This window comes from Mauremys reevesii, linkage group 4 (assembly GCF_016161935.1).
Source record: "Mauremys reevesii isolate NIE-2019 linkage group 4, ASM1616193v1, whole genome shotgun sequence".
NCBI lineage: Eukaryota > Metazoa > Chordata > Testudines > Geoemydidae > Mauremys > Mauremys reevesii.
This window is the reverse complement of record NC_052626.1, coordinates 73889795-73908905: the sequence shown is the minus strand read 5'-3', so window position 1 is coordinate 73908905 and position 19111 is coordinate 73889795. Positions and strand designations below refer to the sequence as shown.

General features: G+C 40.8%; 1 protein-coding gene across 1 annotated transcript in view; it reads left to right on the top strand.

Moving 5' to 3' along the window:
* LOC120404863 (transmembrane protein 263-like) overlaps window positions 1-19111 on the top strand; it is a 301093-nt gene that overhangs the window by 58394 nt on the left and 223588 nt on the right. The gene's annotated exons all lie outside the window — the stretch shown is intronic.

Genomic DNA, 19111 nt, shown 5'->3' with positions numbered 1-19111 from the left:
GTCCCCTGATGGGGGAGGGCATTGCTGCAGCTGCCTGCCTCCCCTCCTGACCACCACCACTCTGAAAGGCTATGGAGGTAGACAGCTCTGGTGCATAGCCCTATGGCTGTAGTGGGGCTTCCTTGGTCTTGACAGCTCTGTAATAGTGTGAGCTGAATGGTCTCTGAGCCTGCCCAGCAAGCTGATCTCAAACAACAAGGTCAATGCTTCTGACAGCTGCAAGTGGGAGAATAATCTGTTAAAGAGCTGCTGACACCTCATGGAGGAATGAAAAACGGGCCTCTTTGCAAGCAGTTCTGCTTGCATTGTATACAATATATTTTCGTATCCCTCCCTTATCCACAAAACTTGTGTTCACCTTCTCATTCCAAAAGTGAAATCCTACTCCTCTGTCTGGCATGATCCTTTCCAGAGCAACAAGTTGTGCTCTCGCAGATAGAAGAATGTGAGTGGAGTGGAGCAAAAGCAGCTGGAGAAAATGAACTGTTGAGAGAAACCCTGTTCTCATGTTGATGTCATCATCAGTTTTATGTCCAGAGAGATGAAATACAGAAGATATGTAATACACAACACAAGCAGAACTATTTTTCAATAGCGAGAGTCTTTCATGTCATGTCAGCAGCTCTTTAAAAGGTGCAGTGAAGCCCCAGGGTATTTTAAACTTTATTATTAGTGCTAAATAATCAATTCTTTTTGCCAGCCCCTACATTTTCCCCCCTGGTATGCAAGTGTTTCAGAAAATGGTGTGGTGAAATGAGGACTCTGGGAGGCTACAGTTTGCAAAAGCATGTGTGGCTGGGAGTCCCAGAGGAAGATCTTGTTGATTTCCATTACTAGAGGAAAGCTATCAGGCTTGCTCTGAGACCATCAGTTGGTTTGGAGAGGAAGACTCCCCCCGCCCCCACCCAAGTTTGTGCTGAGCAAAGCCCTCAAGCAAAAATGCTGGCCCCTGCTATGTTCTCTTGTCTCTTTTTACTCATTATTCCAGTTTTCAATGTGGCAAAGAGCTGACAGGGAAAATGGAGTCTTCAACCTCACTTGGAATACCTAGGATGTGTTTGCCCAATTGTGACAGACAGGTAGTGGAAGGGTCAGTCATTCAAACGCAGAGCAACTCCAGCTGTAGACACCGCTTCTGTTTCTAAAAATTGTCATCAGGTACGTCCTTTCAGGTTTTCATTGCTTCAGACACAACCATCAATAGACCCTTGTTGGGCTTCTCACAGGCCAAGCAGTTTGGACACCCAAGACTTTCACACTCCTTTTTAAAACAGGTTTTCCATTTATAGTACTAAAATCTGTCTTCCGTTTGTAACAGGCACTACTGCTCTTTTGGATTTAAGACTTTGCTTCTCTTTAAGTTACCCTGCCCCAAAGAAGAAAAACTGCTGTCAAAATGTAAAGTAATAAATATCTGTAAAGCTGAATGGCGGGTGGGGGTGGGGCAAGGGGAGGGAAGAGAAAGGTAAACTGACCCTGGTCATGATTTCAACAGGAATGTAATAACAACATTAAATGAAGTTCTGTCCCAGCACACACTGAAGACATCCTGACCTTAATTACCTCTGATTTATTCATCATGGAAATGGGTTTCATCTCTCTTCCATTCCTTGACTGACAGGCAGGAGTAATTTCTCTGGCAGTACAGATGAGTACGCTGTGGTAGACTCCATTTGCCACATTGACAGGAGCAGAGTGCCATCAACCACAGAGTTAGTCAGAGAAATATTTTCCTTTTCAATCTTGCACTCTAACATGAACATGATATATGTGTACCAGTGGCGCTAGGAGGAAGGTCACTGAATGGTGTGAAACTGAGACACGCGTCCCCTTCACTGGTTTATACGTTCTCAAATGTACAAAGAGATTAATAAAAAAGTCAAACAGCAATTTTCTCTTTTTCTTAGTCATTACTGATTTTTAAAACAAAATTATAGCTAGGCAATGAAAAACAAGAAAACACTTTATATACACAGAGAGAGAGAATGGGCCTTTTTCTTGCACATCTGTGTTCTCCTTTAGATAAGAGAGAGTCTTCCCTATCACATGAAATTCTTCAATTTTGTCATTACTCTCATAAACAGGATGGTCATATGAAGCAATTTCTGCCATTTCAAAATACCATTTTCTAAAGAAGTGGGATATAAGAGCTTTTCCATCTTATGGACCAGTCTTTGCACAACTAAAAGCAATTGTAATCTGTTTTTTTTTAAATATACTGTATTCAGTTTAATTGAAGAAAATTCATGTTGCAAAAATAGTTCTGACTCCTATGACTGTTTATGCCTGTGATGGGGCAGAGATGCCCCCATGCCTGCGATGATGGGGTTAAGGAAGCTGACAGGCTCCCCACTGGCAATGATAGGATTAGGAAAAGCCTGTGGACCCAGTTGGCCCTGCCCCACTACACCTGCAACCAGTGTCAGGTGTGAAGAGGGGAAGTAAAAGGAGAGGGCCTAACTTAGTCCAGAGCAGACCAGGAAGGAGGACAGAGCTCTGCTTCTCTTGGTGGGAAAGAAACCTGATTGCAGCCCTGAGACAGAGCTCACCTGCCAGCTGGACAAACCCTCCTGGAAGGAACGGCACATCCTGGGAATGGAAGTGGCTGAAGCACCGGCTGTTTTGAAAACAAGCCTTGAAGAGAAGGGCCAGGCCCCACCGAAGGTTTGTGGAACAGCCCTGGTTTTGAGTTTATTTGGTTTTATTTCTGATTACATTTGAAGCTTAAATGCCCCGATGCGTAGGACTGAGGGGTATTTTGTTTAGAGGCCCAAAACACTATCATACTGCATCTCCCTGGGACAGAGACATGCCAGCAGAGACCCACGGCTGGGTGAGCTGTGCCCAGAAGGGCCACAAGCCTTAGCTACAATGCCCTCTCTCTCTCATATAATATAATTATAATTAATATATAAAAAATTCTTTTTTAACAAAATGCCAAATTAACTTGTGGAACTTGCTGCCACAAGATATCGTCTGGAAGAATGGAGAGCTTATCGGGACTCAAAAAGATGAGAAATGGGGCCAAGGGGAATGAGAACATCCACAGCTGGAAATCTTAAAGGGCTTATAAACCTTTAGTCTTCAAGTCACAAACCAACCACTTACTGCTTGGGGTTATGGGAAACAATTTGAGGCAAGGATCATCTACTACTTTGTGTTTGTACAGTGCCTATCCCAGTGGGGCCCCATTCTTGATTGGCCCTTATGCACTTCCATAATAAACATGATTCCCCTATGGCAGGCTAGTTCAGAATTATCCAGTCTGAGGATTATTTCATCTTCTTATGCGGGAATTAGACAAAACATTGTTTGTAGCTCTTGTGGTTGCAAAGAAAACCTTGAAAATGTGAACTGTCTGCTGATGCAGTGGCATCTGCTCAAGTCTCCAAACAGCCTGAAACAGGCTCCGACCTGCACTCTTCATCTCAGTTGGGTGCTAACTCTGAACCCTAATGATTGTAATTAAAAATGTCATCATTAACTATGTTATTGCTGATCATTTTAGCAGAAATGTATAGTGTATGCATATATCTGACAAAACCAAAACTACCTCTCCTGTCTGCTTGACTGTCTCAAGTCCCAACAATGCCTCTGCTCAACTGCCAAAGCCTCCAGCTTCCCCCTGACAACTTCTGCTATGCACTGTGAGTAGAAAAATCTCTGGCACAATGAAAACTGAACGTGGGGTCAGGATAAAATAGGTTGAATTTAATATAATAAATAAGATGGGGCATCTGCTCTGCCTATATTATTCATGTTCATGATTTAATTAAATAAAAACCTCCATTTATTAATTTAAATGAGGCTGCCACTGCACTTCTACCTGAGCTATACAGAATTCAGGAATCCTGCTGCAGAATTTAAGATTTGCTTGCTATGGAGTGTGCGGGGTCTTAGATATTCATTGATAATTTCATCATAAAAGGTCAGCATACGCAGGTGGGGAGCCAGTGTGCTAGTCAGGATAAGATGACTTCATTCCTTCACATAATTTCATTTGTCACTCATGGATTTCTTACAATTTTTTTAATTGATCCCTCCTCCCCCTCAAAAACACAGTTTGCTGCTGACCCTTTGCTTTCACAAGCATGTGCACTTGACCCCCAGCAAGTCCAGCAAATGTTACTGTGTGTTATAGGATCTGTGAAGTTGTTAATCAATTAGGAAACCATAGAACGGTAGATTTTGCAACAGATGAGTTCTTTTGATGGTGCAACAGCCAAAAAGAATGAATCCAAAGAAGCAAAATGATAGCCATCACATAAAGTGTATCACCTTTTCCTGCAGAGCAATTGCCTTTATAATGGAGGTTCCCTCTAATACAGGGGTCGGCAACCTCTGGCACGCGGCTTGCCAGGGTAAGTACCCTGGTGGGCCGGGCTGGTTTGTTTACCTGCCGCATCAGCAGGTCCGGCCAGTCGCGGCTCCCACTGGCCACGGTTCGCCGTCCCAGGCCAGTGGGGGCTGTGGGAAGCCGCGGCCAGCACATCCCTCGCCCACGCTGCTTTCCGCCGCCCCCATTGGCCTGGGACGGCAAACCGGGGCCAATGGGAGCCGCAATCGGCCAGACCTGCCGATGCGGCAGGTAAACAAACTGGCCCGGCCTGCCAAGGTGCTTACCCTGGCGAGCCGTGTGCCAGAGGTTGCTGACCCCTGCTCTAATACCTGATACACTTCTCTCTTTTTCCCCTCTGTCTTCCTCTGGTGTAAATCTAACACCAGAATAATTGCTGGACTTACCATCATTCTTACCAGCTTCAGTCTCTTGTTGCTAGACCAGAACTGATCCAGTTTGCATTGATTTTTCTCTTCTATCTATAGGGAGTTCACTGTACAGCCAAGAGATGTAATGCCAGGTACTATAGTGATTTTCTCATCTTTAATATGTTTAATTCATTGGGGTATTTAATTTCAAGCTTGACACTAAATTTAATAAGTTCAGTAATTCTTTAAAAAAATGCCTTAATGAAACAGTTTCACGCTGCTATTCAAACACAGCTCTTCAGCCTATCTCTGAAATGCTGCTGTGCTGTTGCTTAGCTTGTGCGTTAAAACTGTAATAGCCTGTGTGACAGTGTCCAATACACTGTGACGCTCCCAGTGCTTAAAATTCAGAGTTCTGTTTCAAAGGTGAAATTCTATTTGTAAACAAATGAGTGACTCTGATATTAATGAGACACCAAGCTCTGTAGTGTTTTCCATCTGACATGGGTAATGAATGTATTGTTAATGGGATGTTGACACCCCTCCCATCCTATTGCTTCTCAGAAGCCCTGAATGATCTTTTGAAATCACCTTGGGAATATTAAATCCTCACTAAACACAATATTTATTCCTCAGTTTGTTTGGGGTGGGGTTCTTTTGTCTGTATTTCTTGGGTATTTCTGCATCACCAAATATCAGGGCATCTGGAGTATCTGCTGGCTCTTTCAAGCCTGTAAGTAATAACCTGATGCTATTTTTCATTAAAGGGAAAAGAAAAATCTATTTGATTTTTCAAAAACTAAGCACAGCAGTAAAACCCAAGTGTTCATTGGGGGCTTAGAATCCCAAAGACACTCACTTTAAAAGAGATATATCAGACCTGTCTTTTTATATTTAAAAAAAAAATAGCCTAAATGTTTCTGGGTCACTTCTGCCACATTGGCTAAATATCTAGTCCTACAAGATCCAGGTGTCCAAATGGCACTGGTACCCAGCCTACTTGCCAAGATTTGATATATCCAAACTCCTCTTTACTCTACCCCATCTATGTATTTCACGTGATTGTTGGAAACTGACATCCAAGTCAGTGAAGTGAGGCCTCCCTTTTACAGCTCTCCATGAAGAAATTTCAGGGTGATGGGTTGGGTCAGAGTTATATGTCATTGAACTCTCTGTCAAATTGCTTTCTTTCCTTTAACTCTTGCAGTACTGGGAATTCAGAGAACCCCTTTCCATAAGCCATCTCTGTTTGTTTGGTGTCTGTTAGCATATCCACCTCCACTTACAGCTGGACTCACTGTCCTAAATTAGAATGTATTAAAAGAGAAATCACCAGTTTAAAAAAAAACTTGCCTAAGGAATAATTCCTCTTGTTTTAAAAATATTTGGTAGCTGGAATGAGGTACTTAAAGAATGCAAACGATATAAAGTAGAATGAAATGCAGACATTTAGAGACCAAATTGCAATATTGCTTTACAGCTTGCCTGTTAAAATGACTTTTTGCATTGGCTTTTCTTTAAAATAAAGGCAATATAGCATTTAGTTTTCAATTAAGTATACCAGCTCTCTTTTCTCCTAGATTATTATTCAGAAATTCTAATGGAATCTGAATCCAAGATCTGCTTTCATCTATTTTCTAGAACAAATATGTCCTAAGTGGAACAGACTTGTGTTTCATTGGCCAGGATAGCATTCAAACTACAGTATAATCTTCAATGCTGGATCTATCAGCAACATCACAGAAAATAGAATGGCGCTCACACTTACCATGGAGATGGATGTAGTATAAGGACCTGACTGGAATGGAATAGATTTGGTCAAGGCTCCATCAAACCACTGAAGCAAACTTCTGTAAAGTGTAATAACTCCTATCAAGGAGATAATTTTGACCTATTGATTTGTGCATAACCCACAACAATGCTTGAAGTTAGATTGCAAGATACTGTTATGGAGCTACTGGTGTCTCCTGGAAAACCTTGGAAAAATTCTGGGGTACATAGATAAAAATAAGTCAGCTTTTATTTTGTAAGTATCATATTTGCTTGCAAACAGTATCTTTGTTTCAACAGAGTTCATCTGTTTTGCCTGTAACGTGCTGCTCGTTCTGCTGTGCACTAGGATCATCCTTTTCACAGCAACCCGACTGTGATGTCTCAAAAAGAATGGACTTCAGTTTAGGAATAAAATGTAGGAGCTGATGAGCTCTCAAAAACAGATCGGTCTTCACCAAGAACGAGGGAAAATAAATACTGAATATCTATATTGTCTTCTGTTAAATTAGTGCCTAGTGTTTAAGTGAAATACATTAACTGTGGAAACTTCTCTCCAGCCCTCTCATTAGGGAGTCAATGGAGAACTTATATAATGCTCCATGGGGGAAGAAACTGATAGACATCATTCCTGTAGATGACTGTGGCATGGTAGCACTAGTCTTAAAGAACACTGCCTGTCTCTCAAATTTATTCTTTCTACAAGAGTCAAGTCAGAATTTTAGAGCTTCAAGGAGGACCCCTTAGCATATGACTATAATTTCCAGATTATTTTTTTTAGTCAGATGTACCACATTAATATGTCTGTCAGTCTCCATACCTTCAGTGTGAACATTAAAACTATGTGTTGACTATCTAACTTTGTTTTCCAACCAATGGATCATATGATGAATTTCCTTGTTAAAGGACATATGGGCTCTCTGGAAAGTCTCTGTACAAAGAATATAAAACATTTCCAAAATGGCTAAGGGAAGATATTCCATCTGGCCTTATAAGCAACCATGTAATACTCAGACATGTTTACAACTTTTGTACAAAGATAATGGCTTTCATCGTAGACATTTGAGTTGCTATGTCATTAGCAGTTTGTGGGGACAAAATATTATCTCTGCCTCATGATAGAAAATGTTACTCTGTTCCTTACTAGCTATTGGGCTGTTTTAAAAAAAAAAAAAAAAAGTAAAAAAAGGTCTGGTAAGGTAAAATTATTTTTCCCTTTCGAAAATCTCTTCTAGACCTGATTTATCCTAACTTAACTGGGAAGGTTCAGCATCAAGGAAGGAAACATGGGTCAAGGTAACTCATTTTCTTTCAGTAGATCATTCTATCTGATGAGATGCAACCTCCTGGGACGAAGCTGGGAAGTGTTTCTTGCTGTACCTTTTGATTTCTATTCAGGTCCTTATCTCACACCCATCACCATGGTAGCACCTTGAAGGCCTTAATCTACTGGGACCATTTTGACAACAGTTGCATTTGGCATCCCCACGTCAATCCTTTGGTCTTATTGTCTACACTTCATTCTCCATCTCTTTCCTTGGTGTGCTTGAAGAGAGCAAATCCAAGGGAATGGAAAGAAGGATTACTATGAAAACATTTCCTTGAGCATAAGCCTGTTAACATACACATGTTCCAATACTTTTTTAGGACAGAACCTTACAGATCCACTTGAGTATTTAATTCTTGCTTTCAGACTGAATGCCTAGGTTTTTAACTTTGTCATGTTTTGGAATAGCAAGGGGATAACAAGGTGAGGTTGATCTCAAACCAATGTTTTCTAAGCTTATCTGTGAATGATGATAAAAAGTATTCAGGGGAACTACCCCCAAGATTGGAAAAAGGAATTTCTATATGATGAGCAATCTGGGTTTCCATGCAGAGCCCAAGAAAAGATGTGAATTCTGTGGTGTATTACATATGGTATGTGTGAATGTGGAGGATTGGAAATGTTTCATTATTAAGGTGCATTTGACTGTTGTGTCTGATGCTCAAGTTGATCCCATGGTGGCAATCCACATTTTACTATTCCATGCATGCGTCTTTAGTATTTGCAACTTTTGATTCAACAAACATTGACTTGTGATATAGAAACCAAATAATTGTGCTGCTGCCAATGTTACATTTTAATTGGACTATTGTATAGCTTAGAGGACGGGCCACATGGGAGCAGCCAATTACTCTGTGTATCTGTCTGAAAGCCTTTCCATTATAAAATGCTGATTGAGATTATATAGCTCCAGATTGTTCCATGTTATAGATTTCTACCACCCTTAGTCGATGGTCTCATTAATTGACAATTACCTTTTTCCCTGTGTTTGAGAAAATTGACACGAGGAACCTGAGATGTTAGGTTTACTTTGCACTAGGTAACACTGTGCCTGTTTAATCTTTAACAAGACCCATTAGGCTTCCTGCTTTTAATTTCACACAGGTCATAAAGCATCACCACAGGGAAGCTATGACCGAGTCAGTATAAGGAGAACAGGGAGATCTGTGCAGAAATAATAAGGAATATTAGTGGTAGGGCTTTTTGTTGTTGTTGTTCATCTGTTCTGACAAGGAGGAAGAAATTGATAGTTTACCCATCGTCTATGTTGCAGTAGACTTAGGGGCCACTAGAGTGTACCAGTTTATGGAATTTGTGGTTTTAACTTGTTTCACTGTATGCTGCTTGACAACACTGCTCGGTAAAATGAAATTTTGAGTCTCTTTGTGAGGAATTTTGCAAAAATCCCATACCACTGGGTTTTTGGAATATAAAGCAAGAAGCTTATTCTTTTGGAAACTGGAATTTTATGTATAAAATAAGAAGCTGGATTGTTTCCTTGTAGATAAACATTTTCATTCTTAACTAGGTTTCAATATTTCATACAAGTTGCTCACCTTTTGATGATCTGCCTCCCTATATCAGAGTTTCTGTTATAAGTTCCTTTAACTCTTCTCGTGGCTTTCCCCAACCAATCAGTTTTATTTCCCGTCTCATCTGCATGTTGTTGCAACCCAGATAGTTCTAGACACGGTAATTTTGTTCTCTGCTCCAGTCATGTCAGAAATAGAGGTGTAAAGCTGGGTGAAATCAGCATGCTTTTATTGCTTTTTTGCTGATTTCATCACAGCCCATATCTCCTCACTACCCTTCCCTGCAGCCTCGGATACCTGTTGAACAAGAGAGGTCAGAGTATAGATAGCTGTGCACCCTGCAGGGGGAAGAACTTCAGGGCAGAGGAACAATTGCTCACAATAATGCTTTAGGTTCAGTCAGAAAGCTAGGAACCACTCCACCTACCCCTACTAAGGTCCCCAAGTAAGTCAATGGGATTTGCTGATCAATGGAATTATAGGCTTTTCTCCATTTACACCATGTCCATGCAAATTTCAAAAAGTAATGAAATTAGAATAGTCAGTTTTAATGTTAGTTCTCATGTAACATCTCAGTGCTGCAAGGCTGCAGATGTAGGGAAATGGTTTTAAATCTTAAAACCCCTTTTGCTTGGTGAAACAAATGAACCAATTTCCAGAAACATTAGGTGTGGCGAGTAAAATTTAAAAAGCTTTCTCGTAACTGCAGGGAAGTGTGGAATTGGGAGGGGGGAACTGTCCTTGAGAGGACCTCCCAAGATGTCCAAGTTAGCTTGAAAACGGCTTAGGGCAGAGACCATTGGCCTCTTTTTTTGTCTAGATTGCTGTAGCACTGAAAATGTCCTAGGCATTTTCCAAATAAAGACAGAAAGTCACAGATGCAGTCCCCATCCCAAATAGTGAAGAGCTGTGTAAAGTTCTGGTGCTCCATAAATTAATAATCTATCAATACTGTTCCGACTTGTGAATGGGACTCAAGTATTCTGACTTTTAGAGCGTGTTCCAACATATCCAAAGATGTTGAATTAGATCCCCCTTTCCATAATTCTTGTTGCCAACATGGAATGTAATAAAAGCAATTTTTAAAAAGTTTTAAATATGTATTCATGTGCACCCACTAAGCAGATCATGTCTAAATGTTCATCATATTCAACGTTAGTCGTTTAAACACTAAAAAACAAAGTTGGTTTTCAGTTCCATTACAGATGTTTCAGTCTTTAATGTGTTTAGATAGAGCAGAAGGTAACCTTATCTAAGCCAAAACTTGCTTCTGCCATTAAGAAAAAAAAATTAACAGGTATTTTGATAAATGTAAAATGGGTTTCTCTTCTCTTTGGGTGAAATTCTGGCTCTGGAAGTTGTTGGCAAAACCTCTATTGATTTTAATAGGGCCAGAATTTCACCCTTAATTTCTTCTCTCCCACTACTCCCAGGGATCAGTTTTCATTTACTTTTGCTTGATACAATACAGTAGAACCTCAGAATTATGAACATCTCTGGAATGGAGATTGTTCATAACTCTGAACAGAATGTCATCGGTGTTCTTTCTAAAGTTTACAATTGAACATTGATTTAATACAGCTTTGAAATTTACCGTGCAGAAGAAAAATGCTGCTTTTATCTTAATTTAAACAAAACAAGCACAGAAACAGTCTACTTGCGTTGTAAAATCTTATTTAAACTTTCCCTTTATTTTTGTTAGTAGTTTACCTTTAACAGAGTACTGTATTGTATTTGCTTGTTTTTTTGGTGAGGGGGGCGTCTGCTGCTGGCTGATTGCATACTTTCAGTTCCAAGTGAGGTGTGTGGTTGACTGGTTGGTTCATAACTCTGGTGTTCAGAACTCTTGAGGTTCTGCTGTACCTATGCTTTTGAAAGAGACCTTTGTTCACATGATGTGGTTGATGAAAATAGTCATCTGAACCTACCTGTTGTTTGTTTTTCCTTTTTCTTTCCCTTTTCGTTTTCGTTCTGACTTGTTTTGGGTCACTGATCTCTCTTTTGTGATTCATTTCATGGAGAGATGTTATGGGGAGAGGGGGGGCAGAGCTGCTTGCTTTTTTTTTTCCTCTATGGAAAAAAACATATATTTCTTCTCCATCTCTCTCCATTTTATGTTGTTCCACTTTGTCACTGGGGTTTGAATGATAAAAGGTATAATAAACTCTAAACTCTGTGGAATTCTCATTGATGGAATTTAAAGCTAGACAGGTCTGTCATTTTTAGCCATTGACACAGGCTGAATTGATGTGGGGCCTCAGGCCTTCTACTGCCAGATTTGTCTAGAGCATGAAGAATCTCATTATTGCAGAGTGCACTCAAAGCTCACTGTGTAGAGGGTATGATGACTATATTGATGGTTAACTCCTGCACCCTATGAGTCAGTGTCATCACTGCATTTAATGTCTAGGTTTGTGCCAATGTTCACATTCATGTGTTTGAGTGATGGCAGATGATAATGACTCATACCTTGTTTGCTGATATCCTATCACCTTTTTCTCTGGCTTCATGGACCTTTCATTGAGTCTCAAGGAGCAATTACTGGGAAAGAATGAAGAGGTCTGTGTGCGTGAAAAGCAGTCAGAGAATCTGGGGAAACCCTGATCATCATCTTACCTCTGGAAAGAAAACAAGATGTTTCTCCTTTCACCCCTTCTCTAAAATACTGTGTCTGAAACTTTCTGGTTTTGTTAGGATAGCTTAAATTCTTGCATTCAAACAGCAAAGCTCTAGAAATCCATGAACTAATGCTATGAAATGTCTGTACCTGAAACCCAATAGAATAAGATGAGTGTACCTGTTCATCCAGTCCTTGAGTGACTAGTGAAAGAAGTAGCTTGTGTAGCAGTAAATATCTTGTTCCAAGGGATGTCAGCTGATACTTCTACCCTTCTCAACATGCCAGTGTTGTAATGGCAAAGATATGGAAAATGTCACCATTTATTATTATCGGAATCCAGTAAATGGGTCTCTTGTAGATAAAGGAATTATTAGTCAGATTATCCATGCTCAGAGTGCCAAAATGATGGTAAATGGAACAAGGTGTGTGGGTTTTTTTTTCTTGCTATTTCCCTCCCTATGACAAACAGGATGATTTTAAGAGGATTGTGTTTGTGGTTTGAAGATGGGGAAATCATCATCTGGTTAGATTGTGATCTGGTGCTAATAATATTACAGCAGAAGTAGCTGTATAGAGAATAGGTATTAGGAAAGCATGGTTGGGTAAGTCCAGAGTTCAGCATGATGTAGTAATAATTCTAAAAATGATACTTTGCACTTAGTCCTTTTCATCCAAGGATCGTGAAGTGTTTACAAGCATTAATTCATTAAGATTCACAACACATTTCTGAGGTAAGTATCATCCTTCTTTCACAGGTGGTTAAACAGAGGAGAGATATTAAGCAACTCGATCAAGGACACACAGTGAATTAGTGGTAAGAAGAGGATCAATGACAAAAGAAAAATTCAAGAACAAGGGGACGGTCAATGAAATGATGCATAACTAACTTGTGGAACTTGCTTTCACTTGATAATATCAAGTCTAAGATCTTCATTATATGAGATAGAACAGTGGTTCTCAAACTTTTTTTTTTTTTTGGCAGACCACTTGAAAATTGCTGCGGATCTCGGCAGACCACTTAATGATCTTTCCAAATGTTGTTTGTACCATTAGCTAACTATTGTAAAGCACTTTGGATAAAAGCGCTATATTAAAAAAAATAACTTTTTTTTCTACAAATAAAAGCACACTCATATTTTAATATCAGTAGTCTTACCTTTCTAATGTGATGGATGTGCCCTTTCTCCCACGCTGCAGCAGCCCCTGAGCTGGGGCCAGAGGCGGCTCTAGCATTTCCGCCGCCCCAAGCGCACGCTTGGCGCGCTGGGGTCTGGAGCCAGCCCTGGCTGGGGCTGGGAAGGAGTGGGGTCTCTCCCCTGCCACAGCAGTCACAGAGCTGAGGTTGGGAAGAAGGGCCATCTCTCCCAGGCAGCCACAGCCCTGGAGCTGGAGAAAGTCGCCTCTTTCTCCGGCTGCCGCAGCCCTGCATGTCCCAAATTCCCCCCACCTCCTCTTCTCACCCCACTGCCCCCTCCCACCTACACCCAATTCCCCCCCAAGACCACCACCTCACCTTACATGTGCGTCTTCTCCAGGGTCCAGGCACCTAATTAGTGGAGCCACGCCTGCGCGGCTCCACTAATTAGGTGAGTGGCCTTTTATTCTCTCATGTGCAGCTGCCCAGGCGCGCACCACCTTTAGAGGGAACTATCCGCGGACCACCTGAATGGAGCTTGCGGACCACTGGTGGGCTGTGGACCACAGTTTGAGAACCTCTGGGATAGAAAATATGACATTTAAAACCTCTGGTTCAGGGCACAAACCAAGCACAAATTGTTTGGGATTAGAAAGAAGTTATTCCATAATTTTCTGGTAGTGTGTTACTTGATCCTTTCTGTGAATCATTTGGTATTGGCCACTATCAGATACAGGATCCTGGCCTAGATGGACCTCAAGTCTTATCAAGGATGACAGTTTCTGTGTTTTTTCTTCCTTCTCCCCCAATTCTATACTTCAACTGCTAGAATGCCTGGCTATGTATGACAGTTCATATTGTAGGCAAAATTGCATGCTAAAGCTCCTTGGTAGGAGATCATTTGAGCTGAAGCATGTAGACAGGCTGTCCCGAGCTTTAAGATGCCTCTGGAAAAGTGGAGTATTGGTGAGAGAAAGGAGGAAGAAGAATATGCTCAATAAGATACAGCAGCTGCTGGATGAGGTAGCCTGTGGAAAGACCATTCTGTAGCTAATTGTGTAAGAATCACCTCTCTGTGTAAGTCTGAATCCGCTTGACTCAACCAATGACAAAATATATTAAGGCACGAGCCACTGAACTTCTGAGAGGAGTGTGGATATTTATCACTGATGGGAGCACAGAGAGTGTTTGGCTTGCAGCTTCAGACATTTTTATAAGCAACTTAACTGACATGACCTTTCCTACTTTCCATCTGGCAAAAAAAAAATGCTCAAGGAGAAAAAAAAAAAAAAGAGCGTGATAGTTGTCCCTATTCTGAAAGGATCCAGAAGCTTCAAGATCTTGTTGACTATTGGTAACATTTTCCAGGTAGCACACACATGTTCATGTTGTCTGCAGATCCATTTTTCAGTTGGACTCGAACTGAACCCAGAGATGGCTAGAATTGATTGAGCTTAAGGGCACCAGAACCTTTGTAGAAGTGGAGGGGCCAAGGCCAAAGTGGTGGAGGAATTAAAATACTATTTAAGTATTCTACAAAATACAATTGTAACATAAATAATCCAGAATATAAAATATAACTACATTATAATATTTGTTATAATTATATGAACAACAAAAAAAGAGCATTAGTTCTAAACGTTGGGACATTTTATTTTTGCACTCATGTATTTATACTTCACTTGCATTTATCATTTTACTGTGTATACTCCACTATTAATACTGCACTATTATTATTATTTATTATTGAACTGTAACTTGCAATTCTGCAACATTACCATTGAATCATCCTTGTTTATATATAATGTGTATTTTAACAATTGTAACCCTAACTTGTAAATATCCTTGTAAAAAGGCATCAGAAAAATAATAATAATAACAAAAAACTTTGAAGGGAGATAAACGTGTCCCCATATATGAGCTACCATAGAAAAATCATTTTATAATGTTTTATTTAAAAAATCAAATCAAAAATATATTTTTAAAAAACCTAACACACCATCAGCAGGCTGTAGCAGATAGAAGCAATATGATATCTGTTAAGCAAAAAATATAAACTTAATGCAATTTTGATTACGTGATTATCTAGGATTGCAGTGGATATCTAGGAATGCAGTCGATCTCATAGTGCATCTTGGCCTTAAGCAGAATGATCATGTTTTTCCCACTGTGCATATGTTTCTTTTGTTTAAAAAATGGAGGGACCGTGACCTCCCCAGTTCTGGTGCCGGTGATTCAGGTACAATATTCAGACCCACACTCTGTAAAGCAATCTTGTTGAATTTCTCTCAGTGCCCAATGCTTGACTGATGTACACAATTACATCATAATAATTCACTGGCTCCCACTTCTCTATCATATCAGATATAATTTGCTTGTCTTTACTTTAAAGGCCCTTCATGACCTATCTCCCCTTACCCATAGGTGCCGACTCCAGGGATGGAGCACCCACAGGGAAAAATTTGTGGGTGCTCTGCACCCACTGGCAGCCAAGTTCCCCTCCTCCCCTGCCCCAGCTCCTCCTCCTCCTCGTCCCTGCCCCGAGTGCGCCGCATCCCCACTCCTCCGCCTGCCTCCCAGTGCTTCCCACCCAGCTGCTGCCAAACAGCTGTTTGGCAGCATTAGCACACTCCGGGAGGAGCGGGAACATGACGCGCTCAGGGGAAGAGGTGGGGCCAGGGCAGGGATTTGGGGAAGGAGTTGGAATAGGGGCAGAGAGGGGGTGAAGTTGGGGCAGGGACTTTGGGGAAGAGGTTGGATTGGGGGCGGGGCCTCATGGAAGGGGTGAAGTGGGGGCGGGGCCAGGGACAGAGAAGGTTCAAGCATCCAGGGGAAAGAGGGAAAGTCTGCACCTATGCCCTTACCTATCTCTCAGTCGGCATCAGAAGGTCAACTCTTGCCTCTATTTGGCCCATGATAGCCTCTTTAACCAAGAGATAGCCTCTTTAACCCTGCCTTGGACAAGCTCCCTGTAAGCATCCACAAAACTAACTCATCATCCTTCTTCAAAATCCAGTTTAAGACTCTCCTTGCTACAAAGCCTACAAAGACATTTACAACAGTTAGGCTGCTGGAGTGCTGAGACCGCAGCCTACCATACTAACCATATTGGCTCATTGTTTCCTGGTACTCAATCTGTCTAGCCATCTGTTGTCTCTTGTCTTATACTTAAATTGTAAGCTTTTGGGGGGCAGCGGCCATCTTTTTGTTCTCTGTTTGTACAGCACCTAGTACAATGGGGTGCTGGTCTATGACTAGTTTCAGAGTAGCAGCTGTGTTAGTCTGTATCTGCAAAAAGAACAGGAGTACTTGTGGCACCTTAGAGACTAACACATTTATTTGAGCATGAGCTTTCCTGGGCTACAGCATCTGATGAAGTGGGCTGTAGCCCACGAAAGCTTATGCTCAAATAAATTTGTTAGTCTCTAAGGTGCCACAAGTACTCTTGTTCTTTTTGTGGTCTATGACTGGAGATCCTAGATGCCACAATAATATAAATAAAAATACTTGTAGTGTGCTTTTATCAGTAGATCTCAGTGCTTTGCAAACAAGGTCAGTATCATTATCCCTTTTTTACCGATGTGATTCAGTTTCCCCAGAGCGGGAAAGAGATTTGCCCAAGGTCAACTAGCAGTGGCAGAGTGGGATTAGAACCCAAGCCTCTTGGAACCTAAGCCGCTGTCCATTAGGCCATGCTGCCTCCCACAAATAAGGGGGCTGCTGTTTGTGTAAGCTTCTTTGGGAGTTCTTATTTGTAAACAGGAACTCTGGAGGGGAAAAGAAATCAAAGTACTGCAATTGCCTAATAGAGTTGGACCCTCGCTGTATTACACATGTCACCACCAAGATAAAGCTAGACAGCCAAGAAGCAGGTTTTAGAGAGACAGTGAAGTCCTACCATTGTCATTCCTCTTCCTGCAATGCTCAAAGCATATTTTGTCCATCTACTGTGTTGTAATATGTTGTGCATACTTGCTGCATTTTGTAAGTGTTTGTCGCCTATTAAAATCATGTGTAAATTAGGTGTGCTTCCTGCCCCAGGCTATTGCCAGTATGGCCATTGGTGCTGCTGAAGTTGTGCAACATTGGGCCATCTGCAGCTTTCCAGCTGCCAATAACCTTCAACAACTGGATCCTGAGCTTTGTTCAGAAGTTTAAAATGTTCCATCGCAGCATACTGCTGATCTTGAATCATATAAGGGAGATACTTTCTCTGATCTGCAGGTACTGATTTGAATCTTCTTGAAAAACAATAACACACAATCACTGCCACGTGGGAGGTGGATAGGAGTGGGGGAAAACATGATTTACCCTAAATATTTCTTTAAAACTGTAGAAATAGACATCTAATGTTCAAACTGGATATGGGATCTTAACCATTGTATAATGAAAGTGCTGTGCTCTTCTGTATTCTGGTTGGTTATTTGTACTGTGAACTTAAGCACTTTGCATGCAATTCAGGTTATTTGCCAGCCACACATGCACAGACCAGTCAGACACATCAGGTTCTTTTGGAATAGGAGGCATTATTTCCAATTGTAAGTGTTGCCTTTGGAAGTGCGTGGTTCCTTTTTCTCACTTGCCTGGAATTATTTTTTTTATCCTTTTGGGACATCAATCTTTCTATTAATGGATTTGAAAAATTAAAAGTAATTATAAAGCTTTAGTACAGATTGAAAGTCAGATAAACTTGTTAGGCATTAACAATATTGCCAAGAGAGCACTTCCTATAGGGAATTAGTAGGGATAGGGAGAGAGAGTTTGGAGTCTTTCTTGAATTATCACTATGCTGTGTAATGAAGCAGAAACTTACACTGCCATGAACTAATTTGCTATGGCTCCTCATGAGGTCGGCAATCCAGCTGGAGAGAGGCTGAGACACTACAGTGTTTAAATTAAAAAAAAAATAATAATAAAATGCCCTTTTATTTAAAATTGTAGATTTTAAATGTTATCTTTGTTGAAAAGCCATTAGGTTTTAAATCAGTTGTCTGATATATATGTAATTGTCAGTGGTTACCTCTTTCATTTTTTTGTTTTGTTTTTAACATCTTGAGCACAGACAAGAAGAAAGTGACTAAATATCAGCAAGTGATGCTTTTCACACACTCTAGCAGCCTGCTACCAGCTGTACTGGCAGGATGCTATGCTTCAGATCTATGTAAATGAGAAATATGTTTATCACAAGGGTGCTGAGCTGTGCTTCTGTCTTGATTCCTTAATTTTTAATGCATAATGATTCTGTTGAAAGCACTTCTCTTCCCATTTTTCTTTAGACTTTGCAGCGTTCATTAATAAGGACACAAATTTAAGGTGCAATGCACTGCTGCTGTATTAAATATATATATATATTTGAAAACCACATTAAAATAGACCTGTCTGTGAAGGTATGTTTTCCATGAGTAAAATGAAGAAACCATCCCTTAATTCATCCTTTTGCATTACAATGCAAGACCAAGCACCACTGGGACATTCTTTGCTGCTACTAGATAAATAAGTTGTGGTACTCAGAACCAGCAAGGATTGTTTTAAGGTGTGTGTGTGTGTGTGTGTGTGTGTGTTTTACCTCGGTTTTCTTCCCCATTGCGACTTTCAGGTCAGACCATCCACATTATTTTAACTATCAGGGTTTTTTTTCCATTTTATGTCCTTGGTGTATCTCCCCCCTCCTTTGACTAGCAGTAGGTAGTGTTACACACACATTTGTCTTCCTCTTTGGGTGCTTATCTTGTCAGATCTCATGAGTAAAGCAGGTTCATACCTGACTAGTACTTGTATGGAAGATCTCCAAGAAAAACGTAAGTGTTGACAAAAGATTTGATTTTAGTAGTGGCACTATCCCTCTGAGTCAGTGCTTAACACTTTGCTGGTGCATTGGTTAAGGAGCACTGTGTGCTGCAGGTGCTCTCTTCTAGATGTAACTTAAAAGCTGAGGTCCTGACTGCTTATCTCTATAAATACCATGAGATCTTTTCATAAATGTGGCAGCGTTTAATCCTGACATTCTCTCCACATACAAA